The sequence below is a fragment of the Atta cephalotes genome (assembly GCF_000143395.1).
Source record: "Atta cephalotes unplaced genomic scaffold scaffold00035, whole genome shotgun sequence".
NCBI classification, from domain to species: Eukaryota; Metazoa; Arthropoda; class Insecta; order Hymenoptera; family Formicidae; genus Atta; species Atta cephalotes.
In genome coordinates, this window is record NW_012130099.1 from 2577660 (window position 1) to 2598861 (window position 21202).

Below are 21202 nucleotides of genomic sequence, written 5' to 3' on the forward strand. Positions count from 1 at the left end.
CCCTCCCCTCCCTCTCTGTCTCTTTCTGAAAGACCCTTCCTGTCTTCGCGAAGAAACGCGCCAGAGACAACTATCGCGCCACTGATCTCGCCTAGTTAGCCTTTCTTCCCTCGATCTTCTCCCGCGCATCACCCTTCCTCCCTCTCGCCCTTATCCTTCGTGCCCTCACCTGTATGGTACCTCTTGCTGGTGTACCTTCCTTCAGCGAGCGCGGAATCGAGACTCGCCTCATAAATACAACCGAGGAGCTGAAGTTGAAGGGGGCAACGAGGAACGGGGTAAAACGGGAAGGGGTAAGAGAGGGAGAGGGAAGGGCGAGCCTACAAATTGCTACACCGCATTGTGGTGTCACTCCGGCCTGTTACGACACGGCCCCGGCATCTCGCCGGAATGGTGTCCGCGCGCGCGGTTTCTCCTCTCCTTCCTTCGTGTCGCCTCCCCCCCCCCTCCCGGTCGTATCCCACCCTTCCCCCTCGCTCGCCCCCTCCCTCTGCGCTCTCTTTGCGGTGTTGGTCGACTAAGGGCCGAGGACGGGAGGGGCTTCCTACATGCGTGTAAACGCGCCTTTACACCGATAACCCGCCTGTTCCGCTGCAAGTGAAACAGACGGGATCACTTTTAGGCCTTTCAGAATATTATCGAAGTGGGAGATGTCGCGATTCTCCTACGTGCGAAAGTAAATTCGAATGGCTGCAATTGGATACTAGAAACTCGAGACTTTTGAATCTTAAAGTTAATTCATTGGATTGTTAATGTATAATATTTGAATATTTTAAAATATAGAATGTCATGGAGTTTTTATAATTTGCAACTAAATCAGGGTGTCTCTAAGGGTCAGGGTAAGTTTTGGCCAATCACTTTTATGTAGAGCGGATTAAACCGAGTCGAAAAGTCCTCTATCATTTTGCAAATTTCGCAATTATAACGAGATATTAATTACTAAAAATCGCTAAATATTGGTTCTCAATAATTTTTTACTCAACTATCAACTTTACAGAAAAATAGCAAGAGATAAAAATTATTTATTTTTTTCTTATAAAGTTTTGAGAATTCTTTCAGAATTTTTTCAGAATTTTTTAATACTTTTTTTCTCACGGTAATAAAAATAAGAAAATGCAGTACTAAAAAGTTGATAAAAAATTCTTTAAAAATTCTTAGGGTTCTATGAGAAGAAAATAAACAATTTTTGTCTCTTGCAGTTTCTCTGTAAAATTGACAGCATTTGAGTGAAAAATTATTGAAAACCAATTTTCGGCAGTTTTTAGTAATTAATATCTCGTTAACTATTGTAAAAATTGCAAAATGGTAAAGGATTTTTGGATTCAGATTAGTCCGCTCTATTTACAGAAAAGCGATTGGCCAAAACTAATGGGACACCCCATATAAACCTAAATTAAGTTTGAATTCCTTAATATAAAAAATTACTCCTTCATGAAAAATTAAGTTCTTTGTGTTCAAAATTTGAAATGACGAAATATCGTAGACATGCATTAAAAATTACGTTTCAGTATGTACTGAAAATGTACAGTATCATATCATGTTATTTCAGTAATTGACAGAGTATATTGCAACATAAAAAAATCTGTAATAAAAGATTTACACTTTAAATTTCTTGCAATGAAATCTCACTCCAAGAGAGTGAAAATACAACCATCCTTAAAAAAAAGTGAAGTGATATTTCATTTCTTGAAAAAGAATGAAAATTCTAGAAAGAGTAAAAATTGTCACTCTTTTTTAAGAAGTGATGGATGATTTTCACTTTCCTGGAGTAAAGATTTGCAAGAAGTTTAGAGTTTAAATTAAATGATAAAATAATAAATAAATTTTTCTCTACTTGAAAAAAATCGCATGATATACTTTGACAAAATCAATTAAAACACAAATACTTAAATCAAATTTAATCTAACATAGGAAATACCGGAATAAATCCTTTTATTATTTCCTTAGTTAGTTAAATATATTTAAAAGAGTACATTTTTTTTTTAAGCAAAGCAAATTATTATCAAAACGTGTCGTCAAATTGATTATCAGGGTTAACCGTGGCTCTCGCCGACAAATTTACAAGATAAAACAATCAGCTACAACGTTAAAGTCGTATCTTCGCTCAACAGACACGAAATACATCTCATATGTGTGCGTGCGTGTATGTGTGTGTGTGTGTGTATGTGTGTGTGTGTGTGTGTGGTGGGTGGTGGTGGGGTAGGGGGGGGAGGGGAGGAAGGGGGGAGGGGGAAAGAGGGACCTCAATACCGCCACAATACAACCAGCTAACCATACAAGACGCCAGTATCCGACACGGGTGTATATGCATCAATGTGTTCGGCATCGTGTCTATCAACGACACGAGGCTCGCGCTACATCTCTCAGGGAGAGAAGGAGACGGAGAGATCGTTCGATCATTGGATCGAAGAGAGTGTGTTCGATTAAGCGGACCAAAAGACTCCGGAGGTGTCGTTATCGAACGATCTCTCCGTGCGATGATACGCGAGAACTTACTAGAGGAATCACATCTCAGGGGAGGCGCGGCCGGCTCGTCATATTAACAACGATATACCGGCAACAACAGCAACAATAACGGCACAGAAGAAAGGGGAGACGCACCTCCCTCGGACAGTGTCTCTCAGACGATCCTGGGTCCACTGGAACCATTTTACCCACCTTCATTGAGAGAAAGGTAATTACTACAAATTGTAATTACTACATTAACAAATAAATTAATAGACTCTCGAAATTGACAAAACTAAGAAACTAAGAAAGTATGGCGTAATAAATTTGACAAACGTAAAATTAATATATAAATTATATGTTTGCTAATACATAAAATTCAAACGTTTCGATTCACTTTGGAGTTATCATCAACACATGTGATCTTCTAAATAAATTACGTCAGTTAAATAGTTAGTCACTCCTGGATTGCATGATTCAAAGTGAAAACTGTAGATAATGACAGAAATTGTCATTCTGCATGAAGAACAAAAAAAGAAAAATGTGGATTCATAAGACAATTGCTAATTCGTCATCTGTTGTAATGTTAATTATGTATGTAGACGGAAAGCACTAAGAAGTATATTCGTCGTTCAATGTCTAATATACATTTGAAATTACTATAATTTACAGTTATTTTCAATTTTATGTTTCAACCATTTATGATTTTTTTAAACTATAAATATAATTATTATTACAAAATTATAGCGATAATAATTATAAAAATATATAGCTCCTAGCCACAATTATTTTACTATGCAATTATAGTCATAAATACTAAACATTTTTTTCTTAGTGTTCCCTTTCTAATCTCTTACGTTCGTTATTAATTGAAATGTGTATTCAACGCAAATATAATCGCATACACAATTAAAAGTTATTAAATCTCGAAATTTATACTAAAAAAAATTTCTGAAAATAAAATTATTTCTTGAAAATAAATGAACCAAAACATTCTGATTATATCAAACAGGACTTTGGATATCTCGGCTAGAATTTAGGTAAACAAGCAGAAAATTCTTTGTTCATTTTCAATCAGAATTTTAATTAACGCAATTAGACTTTTTTTCCAATGTCTTAATTTTCCACTTTCCAGTAAATACGCCTGTGAAGGGGAGGGGAGGAGATTCGCTGATGAGAACCGTCACTTTACGCGATCGATGGCGGCGAGGCGATGGGAGATATTCTTTTATATGGCGAACACGATTCAATAAAGCATTCTATAAAATCATCGCTTATTAATTTGACGCTCGCGCTCGCCGGGGGGTGCCGTTGAGACCCCCGCGGGGCGCCTCCTTCTTTATCCCGTTCTGCATCATCGATCGCCGACGAGATACTCGGTTGGGCCCCCCCGAAGAAGAGAGAGACACGACGGGCCCTCCCACGGGCCCTACGTAACACTGGGCACCCTCAGGTGCGATGGAACTCGGGGCGCCTCATTTTGAAATTGTGACGACATTAACGTGAGCAGGAATTTATTATATTATTTATGGACATGAAGAACGCATTCGAGTGGGTGCAATTGGATACTATTGAAAAAAAAAGATTTTGATGAAATATCTGAAGATTTAGCTAGATACAGATCTGAAAATAATTTTATTGAACTATCAAAATGACTACGTTCAGCAGAAAAAGCATTTATACATTTAGATCCAGTGAGGAACTAAGGATAAGATCATATTCAAGAAGTTTATAATAGTTGCAAAGCTGCTCTTTCTGCTGAACGCAGCAATAATTCTATAGGATATACATTCAAGTATTATGAGTGCTGTAAAAAATTTTGACACTCTAGCAATTAGTTGTTCTAATAATTATTTTGATAGCCTAACAAAATTATTTTCAGATCTGTATCGATCTAAATTTCTTCTTAACATATTTTTTAGTTATTATTTTATATGACATGAATAGTAAGTGAATTTAAGAAAATATTTATATTCATTATAATTTAAAATTATCATAATTTATAATACAATTTTTTCATGTTTCACAAATTTTTACATATATATGGTTATTATTAATATGATAATAATAAGTAATAATAATAAGAAAAATAAAGCTCGTAACCATATTTATTATATTTATTTACTATATTTTATTTAAATAATTTATTTTAATAATAAATTATAGTCACATTATAGTCACAAATATCAAACACTTTTCCCTCATAATCAGTGTCGTATTTAAAGTTTCTTGTTGTTTGAATATTTAGAATTTTTTATATTCAGAATCTCGATCTTTTCGTAACTTTAAAAATTACGAAAGATTAGAAATCAAAGGAAGAGATCTAAATTTTAAATCGAAATATTTAAAACATAAAAGTGTTTTTAAAGTAAAAGAAATTTATCGAAGAAATCACCGCAGGAAGGCCGATGATCCTCGTGATATAACAGGAATGAGAACGAGCCTTTGTAATAGAAAATAGATATTAATAGATTCTCTCCTATCGTATCAGCCGATACCCAGCACATAAAATTTTTCTATATTTATATCTCGACTGCTCGAAGATCAAATTACATTATAATCGTAAATTGAATCGCGTCGCGTGAACTCAATGTGCAATTTAATTCATCTTCTAATAATTTCCGCGAAAAGGTATGTCACGGTGACGTCACGCTTTCTCGTCTCTCATGCGCTATTTTAATTCAGATTACTTGAGACTAAATTAAATTAATATTTACAGAAAGACCGGCAGATAAATCTACACATCATGCGAAACACTCAAGAAAAATTCTTTGTCAAATGTAAGATCTTCAAAAAACGAAAAAAATCTCCTTTCTTATTTTATTATCGATCTACGCTCTACATCAAAGATGTATATAAAATACGAAAATCGTGTCTAATGTAAAGTGAAAAGAAAATTAATTTTTCGAAAGAAAGTTAGAAGAAAAAGTGTTACAAGGAGCGATCAAAATTCTTCATTCTAAAAAATGAAGTAGATTTAACATTATGTGATGTTTATATATATATATATATTATATATAATTCTCGTGTTAATATTAATATTAATCACATTGTGAATGTAAAATGCCATATTCTGTCAAGACGCTTCTTTGTGTTTACTTTTTGTATCTAATAATTTACTTATAAATACCGAGTGAGATAATATTCTTCATAGTTTTTAAGACGCTTATTGGCATCAAATTATTTATTATTAATAATCTTAGAAAGTTGTTAATAAATAACAAAATATTAATGACTTTCTAAGATACTTAATTGCATTAATAATATTAAATTGTTTGTCAAACTTCAGCTTCAGTTTAGGATATTACTATATTTCAAGATCGACAAATAATTGATGCACAGTTTGCTTGAACTGGAAATTGCATAAATTCACAATAAATATTATTAGATTAAAAAAAAAAACCTTGACGAATAAAGAATTTTTTGACTCTCTTTGTTTAAGACGATTTTTAGTTAATATTGTTGACATCAATACTGTGATTTTTAATTCCTGATATTTATATCATTGTGTGGATTTAAAACCTGATTAAGTTTCACATTATATTGGTGTTAAGAGTCCTAGATTATCAGAGAGAATGGTTTATATCAATATCACAAAAAATATTAGAAAAAGTATTAAAAATAGCATTGTTTGCAGAAGGACTGAAATTTGCTCATCATTTATTCAGCAGCCATTTGTAATATCAAAGAATCAATCTCATGGTTGGCCATTGCGATTATCAGCGATCTCAAGTTATTTATAGTCCTATAGATAATGCTAATATTAACATCAACATAGTAAGAATTATATAGAATGGCAGGATGCTTTCCATTTGGAGACACAAGTCGACATAAACTTCATTCTACCTTTCTTGACATTCAGTGAGTAACAAGATAGAACAACGCTTGTATCGACTTGTGTCATCAAATGGAAAGTACCTACACATCACAACCTAAATCTATACTGATATTTTTTAAATGTTATAATTTTATGACGATTAATTGTACGGCGATTAATGTGCACAAATTTTAATCGAACAAGGATGACCGAACCGACTAATCGCCATATTTATAAACTGGCGGAGATGTACGTGGCCGAGAAGAGGAGGTTGCTGCAACTGGCCGTCGAGTGATATGAGATAAGGGAGTACCGGGTGACTACGAAATATCGACTACGAAATATCGACAACGTCAGAGAGACCTTATTGGTTAGCGCGGTTTTTCGGCCGAAATTCTCCACGTTTTTTTTTTCGCCGAAACCTCGCTTCGTCCGTCGATTTCCGAGTCGTACGAATGCACCGTCGGAATTCGCCGTAAAAGGCAGAAACGTCGGGAGCTGAAGAAAGAGAGACAGAGGGAAGCGGCGTGCCGCGCTCTCTGAGAATCACGGATCGCGATCGTTATCGCCGTCACATGTGTGCAATGCACGGCGAAAAGTATCGGCGCGCTATAAAAGTGCCGCCGATTCCTGCGGAATCGTTCCTACGTGGCAGAGGTTAGTCAAAGAAGCGGTTCGACGAAACGCGGCGCGGTGGGAGGGTCAACAACACGAAGAGAAAAGAATGTTCAACGAGTTCTCGGCGTTCCTAAAAATCTCCGTAACATTGATGATCTCCGCTGGAAATTCCAGTGAAGAATTAATCGTAAAAATTTTCATCGGAGCAAATAAAGATTGCAATGTTTGCGAATGAACGGCGAAACTTGAATTTTTAATTAGTCTCCAGGTAACTTCATCTTGAGAGTATTTTAGTCCGAGGATTAATTTGCGAGATACCGAATTTCGAAAAGAAAGTTTTCTTTACTAAAAAAAAGTCGCAATTTGTGCAGAAATTACTTATAGAGCCAGGTGTGATGTATTATTTTTTAAAAATTAATTAAAAACTGGAAAAAGAGAATTATTTTACAATCAGAAGATATTAATTCAATGGAATAATTAATATTGATTATCCTTATTCAAAAAAGTGTACATAAGGAAGTAGAGATAAGAAGATGAAATTAACAAAAAATTATAATAACAATGATATAAGTAGAAAATTATAATAACATTGATACAAGTAGGGTGATTATAATGAAATGCGATAATATCGCGGATTTATTTTAATCGCGAATAAAGGCAACGGAGATACGCGAAAAGTAAAGAATATGGCAACGAAGTAAAAGGAGAAGGAAAGACGTATTAGCGGGTGGAAGAGGGAACGAGCCCGCTATTTTAATACGGCGTTATTAACTCAATTACGGTCGCTCCCAATTAGCAGTCACGCGCACGAGCCGACTTCGCAATAATTACTCGGCCATTAACGTCGGTGTCCCACGAGAGGTCCCCAATGCACGTCGCAAACGCATGATTTTGTCCCACTATGCGGGGGCCTCGAGAAAAAATCCTAGGGATTTCAGAAATGCTAGAAATCCGCGCCATTTTCTCAGTAACGTCAACGTTAACTCAGCAATATTTAATAGTAATAATGTAATCTTCTTACTCTCCCAAATTCAAAAAGAGAATCCAAAATCAGCATTTTTCTAACTTGGTTTGTTTGACTTGATTATGAAACATATTAATTTTTTTGATAGATTGTACAACATCAAATCTGTAAATCTGATGGTGATTTTCCTTAGACATGCAAGGAATTAAATTTTGATTTTTATAATTGCTGAGGACCAAAGTGTACCGAAATGTACTGTGATTTATGAATGAAAATTTAAAATTACATTTTACGTACTAATTACTACGCTAACTCTCATTTGCAGATTTTGGATTCTATTTGACAATATTTAATATCGTACAATATAAATTCTTTCGAGTTTTTCTATTTCTTAACAAGGCAAAATCGAATTAAAAGATTAGCAGCTTTTTCACAAAGTTGCAAGTTAACTTTTTTGTAAATACAATATTAAAAGCTCTAGGCAATTCCCAGATGATACGACAAAAATCGGAACCTAACATGTCTTGCAAAAATGTCTTAAAATTAGATTATTGTTAAAACATTAAATTGTTAAACATTACGAAAAAATGTGCTTGGAACCAAATTGGCTGCTTCAAAGGAATTTGTCAAATCCAGTTCTTGTAATTAAATGTACTAGAATTATAGTTGAGATAACCAGAATTCTGACTAATATAATCAGAATTTTTTGGTTCCATTTTTACCCAGATATTTTTCTCGGTGCAAATGATTTTTTCAAGACGAAATCGATCAGATTTTTTTTCAATTTAAAATATCTTCTAGCAGTCTTACTTTCAACCTAAAATCATCTCTCTTTCCTGAAAATATTTTCAGCGACTGCAAAGAAAAAATAGAAAACATCTCAAGCAGAACAAGTCATTATGCTATCAAAATGATGTCAAAATGATCATTGAAAGCCATTTTTCTCTCAATCATTTCATTTTAATGTCATTTTGACGTTTTCGTGACTTGTTCTTGGGATTGCTGTGGAATTATTCTCGCAAGAGAATAAACGATTTCCTCAAAACGAAATCAATAGATTCGCGAAGCAAGAACGTCGTGAAACAGGGTACCGGAGAGAGGAGAGACAGCAGGAGAAAAAGAGGTACCCGGTCCGACGAGTCGCCGCCACGTGAAAGTGGGTTCCAACTTTCGTGATCGAGCCACGTGATCGCGAGATCGCATGCCCACCGCGACAAGGGCGAAGGGGGCGACGAAAAGGATCCAGACACACTGGATCTGGACCCGGGATCTCGTCTGGCCTCGATCGTTTTGCGATCGCGGCGTGAGAAAAGAACGGACGCGAGAGATGATTCGCGGAAAACCGAAGAGAAACTACACCGCGAGCCGCGACTATCGATCGACTTTTCATTCACGTTTTTTTCTGTATTTCGTTCTCAGAAAGGTTTTCTCAAAAAAAATAAAGAGATAAAAAAGATTTTGAATGTTCTGTTTCTTTCAATGTAGATTAACTTTATCAATCTCGATTCAATTTTATCTTTGTCTAATTCTTAGATCTAGAAAAAGATGAAAATTAATCGAACCGAGATTAAAATTGAACTACATTGAAACAGGCTAATCGTATCGTAACTTAATATGCAGTATAAATATAAAACAATATTAACATTAAATAATATATTATATATATCGATATTCCTTTCTGGAATTAAATAAGATTGATTTATTATTTTGAAATAAGAGTAACGTATATAAATTTAAATTTTTTTTACGCTTAGAAATCTTTACCCGGAGTTTGTCAACTCACAATGCTAATGTCAATATTTAGCATAAAACTGATGTCCAAGAATCATTTTCAAGATTTATAAATTTTCTACTTAAGAATAAAGTATTCCTCTGTTAATGATTACCTCTATATCAATTTTATGATAAATCGAATACTAATTAGATCTAAAAATTTTTTCTATGAAATATTTTATTCATGTGCATCGTTTCTTTAAATCGCGATTAAACGGAAATTGAATATCGCGATAATTATCAAATTGGACCAATGTATTTTAATTAAAACTTCACGTGGTAGAATTTATTAAGCACATAAATTAATACATTTATTAAATAAATTATTATTAATTATCAAATAATTATTGGTTAATCGATAATTGAATAATTATTTATTAAATTTAATAAAATAATACTTTGATAAAGCAACATTTTTAAGAAATTTCAGATTCCTGTACTATAGATAAATATTCGGCGAAGCTGTGACGGGACAACAAAAATCGGATATCCTGTCAAAGGACGAGGATCGACTGCGAAGGACTAATTATACAAACACGCGAAATCTGCGTAATCGATGATCACATCTGTCATGTCCATCGAGTGCGTGCGTGCAAACTACGAGATCCGTTAGAATCGAAAGGTCAGCTGACAGGATGCGGCAACTGGACGCGTCGCGTTATCAGGTAAGCAAAAAATTCGTACTGCTTTCGACGGCAAAAGATACTATCAGAATTAGTGCGATCGAATCGACTGAATTCAACATTCCACATTTCTCGGATGTGTACTTTCCTGTTTTCCTCATTTTCACATTTGTTATTTTATATTTGTTGTTTTACATTCTTATAAAATAGCACGAACTTTCTTGACAATTTAATAAATTCTTCTGTGTCACATTTATAGGTTCAGCAAATATTTATATTTCGTACAAGAACATTAATATAGGTGTATCCTAAAATTAATTTGAAAATTTAATATTAAAAATTTTATGGCAGCCAATAAAAAGTTATAATAATCATGACTAGAAGAAATCATGACATTTCTAATTGTAGTATGAATGCAATATAGATAATTACTATAACAACAATATTAATAACTGAATTGTAATATCAATATATTGCATATTAATATAATAAGTATAATATAAGTATGTGATATTTATTTTGTGTTTTGATATTTTATTACCAATATTTGTTTATCGATTGCTTATCTGCTATATTTAGTATAGTTATTTAGATATCATATTAGATAAGACAGGTTCATAATGTATTATTGATATCAAGATATCATATTAAAATATCTCGATATCGATATCTATTGTTATCTTTTAATAAATTAATTCTTCAATATTAAATATAATATATATCTCATATAAACAAATAAGCAAGCCAAATCTTTTTTAAAATAAGATCTTTTTATTAATTTATCATCTACTGAAGAATTAATTTATATATATTTTCCAATGAAATATCTTATAAATACGTAGGCAATATAATTTTCTTAACAAAGATTTTTTTCTTATTTTATCATCAATTTTATCGAATTTTCCAAGATTGGAACAAAAAATTCATTTCAAGTACAATAAAATTACGAGATTTATATGAACTTAATTAATAAGATACTGACGTCGGAAAAAAAATTGATTAATAAATAACAATAAACATTTCATATATGTAATAAAAAAATTAATTGAATTTTCGATTCATCTTCGAAACAATTATGTCCCGAATTATGTCCTTTACCTAATCTTTTACTCTTTAACTCCAAAAAAGATAGATGTTGAATGAACCGTTTTGTCACGAGAAACCCGTTCTCCTTCGGCGTCGCGAATTAATTTATTCGGTCGTTGATTTATTCTCGGAGGAATTTATTGCTTCCATTGGCAAGAAAAAGAGAAAGAGAGGGAAAAAAAAGGAAAGAAAGAGAAATAACGATATTTTTAGATTAGCAACGAATTTCTAAGCCTGTTTCCTCGATATCAATAACAGTATCTCAAACTTCGCAAATTTTCCATTAAACTCGAAAATATTTAAAAAAAAACAAACTTTGCAAAATAATTCTTTAATCATTCTATTTGTACATTAAAAGTTTTGATAATTATATCATCATAATATTTATATCAAATCAGGAATAATAGAGAGTCAATAATTCTGTCGATTTTTCCAATTTTTCAAAATATAAATCTTTGCAAAAAAGATAAAGTTTTTTTGTTAGACAATCGATCTTCTAATTGAAATATTATATTTAATGTTTATAAATTTAATGTGTGTATAATATATGTAACTAAAAATCATGTAACTAAAAATCATAATTTAAATGTTATTTGCAGGTCATAATTCGCAATTACCGAATTAATATTACAATCGCTCCTCGACGTTTCCAAATTCAACAATCTCAACGTGCTTCAGTTTCAAAATCTCGCGCCAATGTACGAAAATGTTCCGAACATTTAAACCGTCGTTCGATACAAACTGCACGTTTATCGCGTTGTTTGAAATCCCTAAGTCTAAGTCTACAACTTTGCTTTAAAGGACTGTAAGTTGCAAAGCCATAAGAAATTGATCTCACAATGATATGGGAAAAATAATCGATTGTCTGATCAATTTCTTATGACTTACAGCTTCTTGAAGCAAGGTTGTGATTAAATCCGGGTCTACAGGTTTTTAAGCCATAAGAAATGGACGAATTATAGTCAATTATTCTCCTCGCATTCGACTGTAATTGGTCAATTTCTTACGGCTTAAGGTTTAAAATATCTATTGTAGATCCGAACTATATAATATAATAGGCTTTCTACAATAAACTGTTATCTAAGCTTCAAGTCTGAAACCGTAAAAAATTGACCAATCATAATCTGACCAACAATTATTCTCCTTACATTCGACCGTGATTAATCAATTTTTTACGGCAGGCTTAAAGCTTACATTTTACTTAGAATCTCATTGTAAATATCGCTTTAAATACAAAAAGTGTATACAATAATTTAACAACAAAAAACAAACTTGTAGCCTTAGCCAAATATATTAGGTATTTATATATTTTTATTCATTTGAAAATTCTTCTACCTACATTGTTATCTCTTATTAATTAGTGACATTATAAATGATGGCTGTTAAATTCATAATATAAAATTCTATCCAATTTGAATTATTTTAATAATTTCTGTAAGTCGCCATTAGTATTAAATATGTCGTTAATTTGATTAAAACAATTTAACTAAAAAAATGTATTAAAAACTTATCTCGAATTTAGTCTATTTATATAAATGCAAACGTTAATATGAATTCTTTATTTTAAAACTAAGTAATTCAACCACAAAAATGGATTAATATACATTTTGGCGTACACAGAAATTAAAAATAAACAAAATAACAAAACATAACATAACATAAAAAAACAAAACATTTAGCTCAGAAAATTAAGATGCTCTACATATAGATAAGTTTAAAGAATTCTTGAACTAAAGATACTTTACAAATGCCATAAACGAATTTCTCAGTCAGAACTTTAAATAATAGTTAAGCCTAATATCTAGTCAAGACTGTATATATTCGTTGAAAAGAGAGAGGGAGCGAAGATTCAAAGTGCAGCAAAAAGTGCAAACGACGCGAACGAACCTCGTGATCCTCTCTATGAATTCGAGCGAACGAAATCCGAATCAGTGTGCGATTGAATTTAGCGAAGTCTGCATCGGGATATCCGCCTTGGATTAAGTCTGAGAAACTCGCACGTGACAAACGGATTCAAATCTAGAATGACAAGCGTAGCGGCGACAAGAATCTTTCGCGCGAAAGGAAGCGCGGCTGTCAAAAGCACACGCACGCACGCACGCACGTAGACATGGCAGACATACTACATCGCTACAGGCACGTGTTCGCATACCCGATTACCTTATAACAGAGTCTGGCCACGAGATGGCAAACTTTTGATTAGCCCGTAGTTTTTGTCAACTTCAATAAGTTAATATGATGGTACAAGTTAGAATGAGATTGCATCTATAAAATGATATATATATATCTTTCTTTCTTGCTCTTTCCAGACAACACGGAGCATGTCTAAGAGACGTCATAGAGACATCACAAAAATGTCTTTCTGATATCAATGTAGATTAACTTTAACCTCGGTTCCAACTTACTCTACATCTTTTTCTATACTTCTTAAAACACGCGTTGTTCTTAGAACTAGAAAAAGATGAAGAGTAAGTTGGAATCGAGATTATAATATAATTAAATCACATTGACAAAAACGGCTATAAGAGACGTTTAATAACGTTATAGAGAGACTGTCTAGACAATGCGTGTTGTTTGGATTGTTCTGACGAAATCGCTCGTGACAGACTCGGTTAAGGGATTTCTAGTTCGCACGAAAGAAGCACGCGAGACTAAGCCGGCCCAGGTGAAAAGCACATAATCGGGACTCACGTTTCAGCGGTTTGGGGTTGCTCTGCTTGCGACGTGACATCCTCTGCGCTCTGCCATCACCCGCTCAGCGTGGACATGTCGCGTAGCGTGGCGAAGATCACAGATGCGACGGACGGTCAACAAATCTCGCGGACACAATACACGTGCGTTAGCAGAAGGGAAGAAGGATGAAGGAGTGGCGACACGAAAAAAGAAGAGCAACGAGAAGCTGACGGACGATTAGCGCGGGACAGCACGACGAAGCGTGGAACGCACTTCCCGACGACACGAGAGATTTTCGTTCGTTAGCGTGATGTATGATCTCGCGGTGCGAAATCGTCGACAACGATGACGATGTACGAGATTACGACCGGACCGACGACACCGGCAATGCGGCGGTTTCCGAATAACACAAACACGCACGCTAATCACGTTCGAACGCGACCGCTGTCAGCGCGCAACTAAACAAACGCGCCGCCAAACACTCCCCCCACTCTCTACTCGCGCCACTGCGGCGTGACCGCGTGAGCGCGCTGGAGGGGAGGCTGGATGAAACGGGCGGCCGGCGCGGCGAAGTTTGAATGTCGCGCGCGCGCACGGCGCGCACATGTGCGCATGTGCGATCGCGACGACGCCGCCGCGCCTGTGCGAGTCGAGCGGCGAAGAGAATCGAACGCCATCTCGTGGAATTTGATAGAAGAAGATTAGATCGATTATGCAAAAACGAACGATAACTTATCTACGCGTGTAGAACGATACGATCGCACGAAATTCATTTGATAATTTATACGATTGCACGAAACTCGCTTGACAAAGAATGACTTTCTGTTAAACATTGAGATTATGTTATTTTATGTCTTTTTTTTTTAAATCGAATATGAATACGTTTTTAAAGTTATTTTATTATGTGTAATAAGTTAATCCTTCGTGGTTAACACATGTTTCTAATAATTACACCGATGTCAAACAACGATTGATTGTTTTTATTTTGCGAAATAAAAAATATTATTGAACATACTTTAAATATTGTAGAACAGAGAATGCAGTGAGACTTTATAAGGATTTTGATTTTAGAATATTAAAAAAATGTGACAGTAAAAATAAAAAAACAGATTTTTTAATTTAAAAATTATAATCTTTTTTTTTTTCATTTTTTAAATGAAGATTTATGGCTATACTCATCGATGAGATTAAAATTATTAAAAACGGCTGGGCAAATTTTTGTGATTTAATGAGACCTGGAGATTCGGAGATAATTGAAGAAGGATGATATTATCGACAATTGATATAAATTTGCGATTATTAAATAAATTCTCGGATAATGCATTATTTATACATGATTTTTTAAAATCATTAAATGTTGCACAAATAAGTTTCTGCTTTCTTGTAATGTTATAATATATCTTATATTTTGTCGCAAAATTATCTTTTTTTTCTCTACAGTTATCACCTTTATTAATAATCAAATTTGGATAATATTAAAATCACAATTTTTAATTTAAAAAACAGTATTATATAATATTAAAATCACAATTTTTAATTTAAAAAACAATATTATTAAATTTTAAATATATGTACATTATATCTACGAAACTAATAGATCAAAAAATTAGTATCATATTATCAGTTCTTATTCTAAGAAATTTATTTTGTAATTCTTAAACGCTGCAGTTACAGTCGTTAAGAATTACAGAAAGCTCCTTAATCTTAAATCTTATTAATAGTCACGCGAAGATCTTCATTATATCTTTAATAGTATCTCGTCGATGTTATACTGTACAGATATGACTTTCAGAAAAAAATAGTGCACTTCATGTTCCAAGAAAGGTATTTACTCTGGAAAATATAGTAGACTATTTTTTTTTTGCTACTACATATACTGAGTGACACTAGCTGCAAGCAGAGAGAAAGTGATCATCTCAGTCTATTTTATGTACTAAACCTTATAAAGCAATGTCCACATTTTTGTGGTACTCTTATATGCTATTACGTGAGTCAGATAAAGACAAATAATCAAAATTGATTAAATAACCTGAAGTAAAATTAAATCACTTTGTTAAAAAAAATATTAGAAATTATAACAATTAGTATGTTTTTTATAAATTTCTTTAAATATTTCTTTAAATTTCTTCTCTCTTTTTATTCATGCTTGTATTATGAGTACTGAAAAACTACCTGAATATATATTGCTCCTTTGCATCGATTATTATGTAATATTCAATCTTGGATAAATAATAAATAAAATGGAAGTGAAATATCTTATCTAATTTGTAAATTTTCCATATCTATTTTTTTGTTTTTAATATAATTATAATAATAATTATTTTGTTTTTTAATAACCTAACATGATATCTCTTTTTTTGTGTTTTTTTTTATAAAAAATAAAATAATAAAATTCTTCACAAAAAAACCTAAATAAAAACTTTTCAAAAATTATTACTTTACACATTATATGTTATATGTTAACATCTCTTTCCTTTTATTTTCTAAAAATTTATTATATTATTTAAAATTGATATAATAAAATTTCGAAAATTTAAACTGTTATGTATTTTATGCTAATGTAAATTCGCAAAATAAAATTCTCTAAAATTACTTCGATAAAATATTTTGTTATATTGTTTTTATTTTATTTAAAACTTTAAAGATTGGATTAAAAATGATTTTGACAAACTTAATGATCGATATATTCGACGAATAATAATGAGCTTTATTTTGCTCCATACGAAATGTACGCGTATTTTCTCAAATACAAATCTCAATTCGATAAACATACTACTATAAAAAAAATAGTTGCCATAATCAATCTTAACTCACCCATTTTAAGATAGCAAATCTACGAAATATAATACTTTACAATAATTTATTGTCATTGTTTGACATATATCGAGATATATACGTATTTGCTATAGTTGATGTAATTAATTGTTTATCTTAATAAAAAAAAGTTCTGACTCACTAATCTGATGCACAACGGACGGAGTTATTCAGCCTCGTAACTACGATGATAACAAACATATGATTTCAATTAAAGTTATGCTCAATATGATCAATATTTTGAAAGATAATTCTTACACGCGCAACGAATTTTTTATTCATTTATCAATTAAATGTTTACTACATATATATTATTACTCGATTTACGCAGAATATTTGTTTCTTGTATTTTTTACGGTCAAAAATCGCGTAAATGAATTACTTATTAGAATAAAAAAATACGTAAGAAAAAAACCGTATATACTATAAAAATATTTATTTTACATAATTGCGCAAATAAATTTAATATGCGTAAAAACATCGCATACAAAAAATAAATTGAGGCATGAGTGTAGAATATAATTATTTTATTCGAATATATTTGTAGAAAAAAATCTTAAAAATAAAAATAAAAATTTTATATAATTTTGAATATGTTTTCTTTTTCTAATTATTAACTTATCGAAAAAAAAGTCTAAATAAAGTGAGTATTAATTTTATACAGATAATAAGTAATACTCACCCCATTGCTCCGTCAATGCCTGATGCCTCTCCTAAGGCCTCTTCCTCCTCTCAAATTGTCACATTTTTTCGTCCAGTTTTTTATAAGTCCAAATTGTTTCTAGGTTGTATTTGCGTTATAATGTGCAGAATGTGAAGAGTTGTCGTTTTGTACACGTAACATTAATCTGTAACAAATATATCCGAATAAAGATTAACATATAAATATATTAAAATTAAATAATAAAATAAATACATTATAATAAATAGAGATGCATTGAATACTCGAGAAATATTTGATATCCTTTGATTATCCGACCGAATATCGTTAGTATTCGGTAATATATATATATATATATCCAGTTCAAATTTTATATTGATAGATTGCGTTATGCAGAATTTTATTCTTTTCAACTGAATTTTTTGCATAATTCATTTTTGCTTTTTTTCTTTTCACGTTGGGAAAATAAATAAAATTGTTATTGCTCTTTTTCTCTTGTGCTGTTCCTTTTTTTGGAAGCCATTTTGGAAGCCAAAAATCCGATAGAATATTCAGAGAAATATCCCATATTCAATCAGATAATTTTCCTACTGGATATCCGATAATTTTATTAACACTTTTATTACGCTTTGGTGCATTTCTGATATTAAAGAATCTATTTAATCTTTATATAATTTAAACTAATATAAATTTTAAATATTTTGAAATGTTTTATGTATATCTGTTCATGTTATAAAAATTTAATTATATATTTTTGAAGTTTTAAATTTATTATAATTAAAAACTTTTTACTTACAATATATATACACAATGTATTAATGCAATGTATTATTTTATTATACTACGATTTAAAATAATGTATTATTGTGTAAACAAATATTGATAATTACTTCTATTAATAACAAAAAATAAAATTATAGATTACGAAGTGCTCACCTCAATGTGATCCATCATCATTTTTAGCTATCTCATTTTTTTTCTTCTTATTATTTCTTTTATGATACTCACATAACAATTTTGCTAGAACAAATAAATTATTTGTTAAAATTAAGGTTATACTTATACTTATTAGAATAAAGTAATCGTGTAGTTTATTATCAACTTTATCGACCTGATATTAATCACATGCAATGCTAATTTAAGTTAGGATAATAAAAAGGAATAAGTTTTGCTTGCCAATTGAAGTAAATGATGCCCTTCATTTGTTGAATCTGTCTGCAACGATCTATAAATAAAACCTGATTGTAATTAAGATAACAAAGGTCTTTGTCTCTTATACACAGTCAATTTCACACGCCAAAAATGACATAGCGACTCGACAACACGGCTGCATGTCTCGCTCTTGACATTAATATCGAATTTATTACGCGATTATTAAATTTTGCAATGTTTTAATTACCGTTTGAAATGAGTCTTGTTGTCACTCGAAATTACTCCGTTCCATCACGAACTCTGTAACTCTGCAAGTGAATATAATTAAGATGATGATGATTTCGTTTCTAACGGAATCAACTTCACGCACCCAAAAGAGATGTTCACGTCTCGATCGCTCTTGACATCGCGTTATTGAATTTTCATTTCGAGCAAGAAATAGTATATGCCCACCTTTTCTGTGGCGATTGTTACTTAGTATCATAATACACATTATATACGCAATTCGCAAGATGAAAATCCGAAAGTACACAATTGTCGATTATTCGCGCGATACACTTTCGATCAAACAATTAAGTTATGCGAATACGCGTTCAAATAGATACTAGAATGTGAACGTTGAATCTATATATATATATATATATATACGTGAAGTTAAGTAATTAAAATGCTTGATAAATACAAGTTCAACAAAGATTCCATTTACCATTTGATCGAATCGCGCTGCCACTCGTCTCAGAGCCGGTTCGTCTCGCATCCGCCGCATTCTGAAAATGAAACGCAAATGGAATTAAGATGGCGAAATAGCTCATCTTTCGCGCGGTCAACTTCGCGCGCCAAGAGTGACATGGCGATGCAACGATAATGCGTATCCTACTCTTAGCGAATAGCGAATCTTAATTACGCATTTTCATATTGCAGTGAGCGACAAATACAGATAATATTACCATTTGATCGAATCGCTGCCGTTCATCTCGCGGAGCCGTCCGTTCCGTGTCCATCGGTGTCGCTTTTGGTGCGTGAAGTTAATCGCGCACTGGAAGTTAAGCGTGCGATTAACTTCACGCCAAAAGCGACGCATAATTGATCTTAATTTCGGCCGAGCATTACGAAATACGCATTTGAACGAATTATCATTGTATTCTAATGTTGAATCTACATTATGCTGCGCTTATGTTAATTCATATTACGGGAATTCAGAATTAAAGTCATATTTTGAGGCGTAATCTTGATTTAGAACATAGTTATATTTAAATATTTTATTTATTTTTGAGATATATACAATGTTTAAGAAAACACACAAAAAATTGAAAAACTGTATGAAAGATTGAACTTAATTAACTATAAATATGTTATCAACCTTACAAAAAATTTATAAGAAAATTATAAATTAATAAAAAATTGTTTATATGTTCTTCGAAATGATTAATAATCGTTATTTATAACAGATAACGAATCGAAAAATCTGGCTTATAAATTTCTATTTCGATTGGAATTTTAAAATGACAAAAGAAATAAAAAATATATTATAAATTATAAATTGTAGATCATTTAAATATATCGAGCTAATACAGAAATATACTTGTTACTATTAAAGTTACTATTAAATTTCTATAACAAAATTTTTCAAACCAAAATATAGCAGAGAACTTCATTGAGTTCTATTTTTTATTAGATACTAAAGCGTATTATTATAATAATCATTACGCTTATATATGTATAAATGAAATAGAAAACGACTAGATCTTTTTATATATATATACGCGGCGTTGAAAAATGGACTCAAAAATTATATCGACATCTTGCAAATTAGCGAATCAGCGTAATGTTTATTATTATGATAAATTTAATATCTATAACAATAAATAGAATTTAGCGAAATTATATTACTATTAATATTTTATTAAAAAAATTTTATTATAGAACTTTAATATGTATATTTTTTATTTATTAAAATGTTTAAATAATCCATAAATTATAATTTATATTTATATTTTTTAAAACAATTTAACAAATAATTTAGCATGGACACGTATCACATCTACTTTTTTGAATTTTTTTAAGTGTTCAATTAGCTATCTAATATATGATTGATTCCGTCATTTTTTTAACAAGCCAATCAAAAATAGGTTCATTCTAGAGACTTGTTTCTAGGGACGCTCATGCACTCTACCTGCCAGTCTTGCCACCATAAGAGATGCACTATATGAGGTCTGTTCTTTTTAGTTGAACTTTTGCATTAATTCATCTTTTTTCCTTTTTTCTCTGAGAAGAAAAAAGAGGAAGAAAGATGAAAAGTTCAGCTAAAAAAACAAATCTATGATGGAAGCGTAGAAGCACCATGAACGGCATGAGATCTGTTCGCGTTGCTCGCATTTTTTGCATTCGCTTTTTGCTTCTTTTCAAAGCCAAATATAGGTCTGTTTTTTATTGCTACATTTTCTGAACTAGTACACAGTATATAATATACATTTTTTTCACTTTAACTTATTGCACCGGTTCAGAGTGCAATAATAAAAAACAGATCTTATATATCCATCTCATTTTAAGTGCAAAATATTTGGGGATTTCGTGCA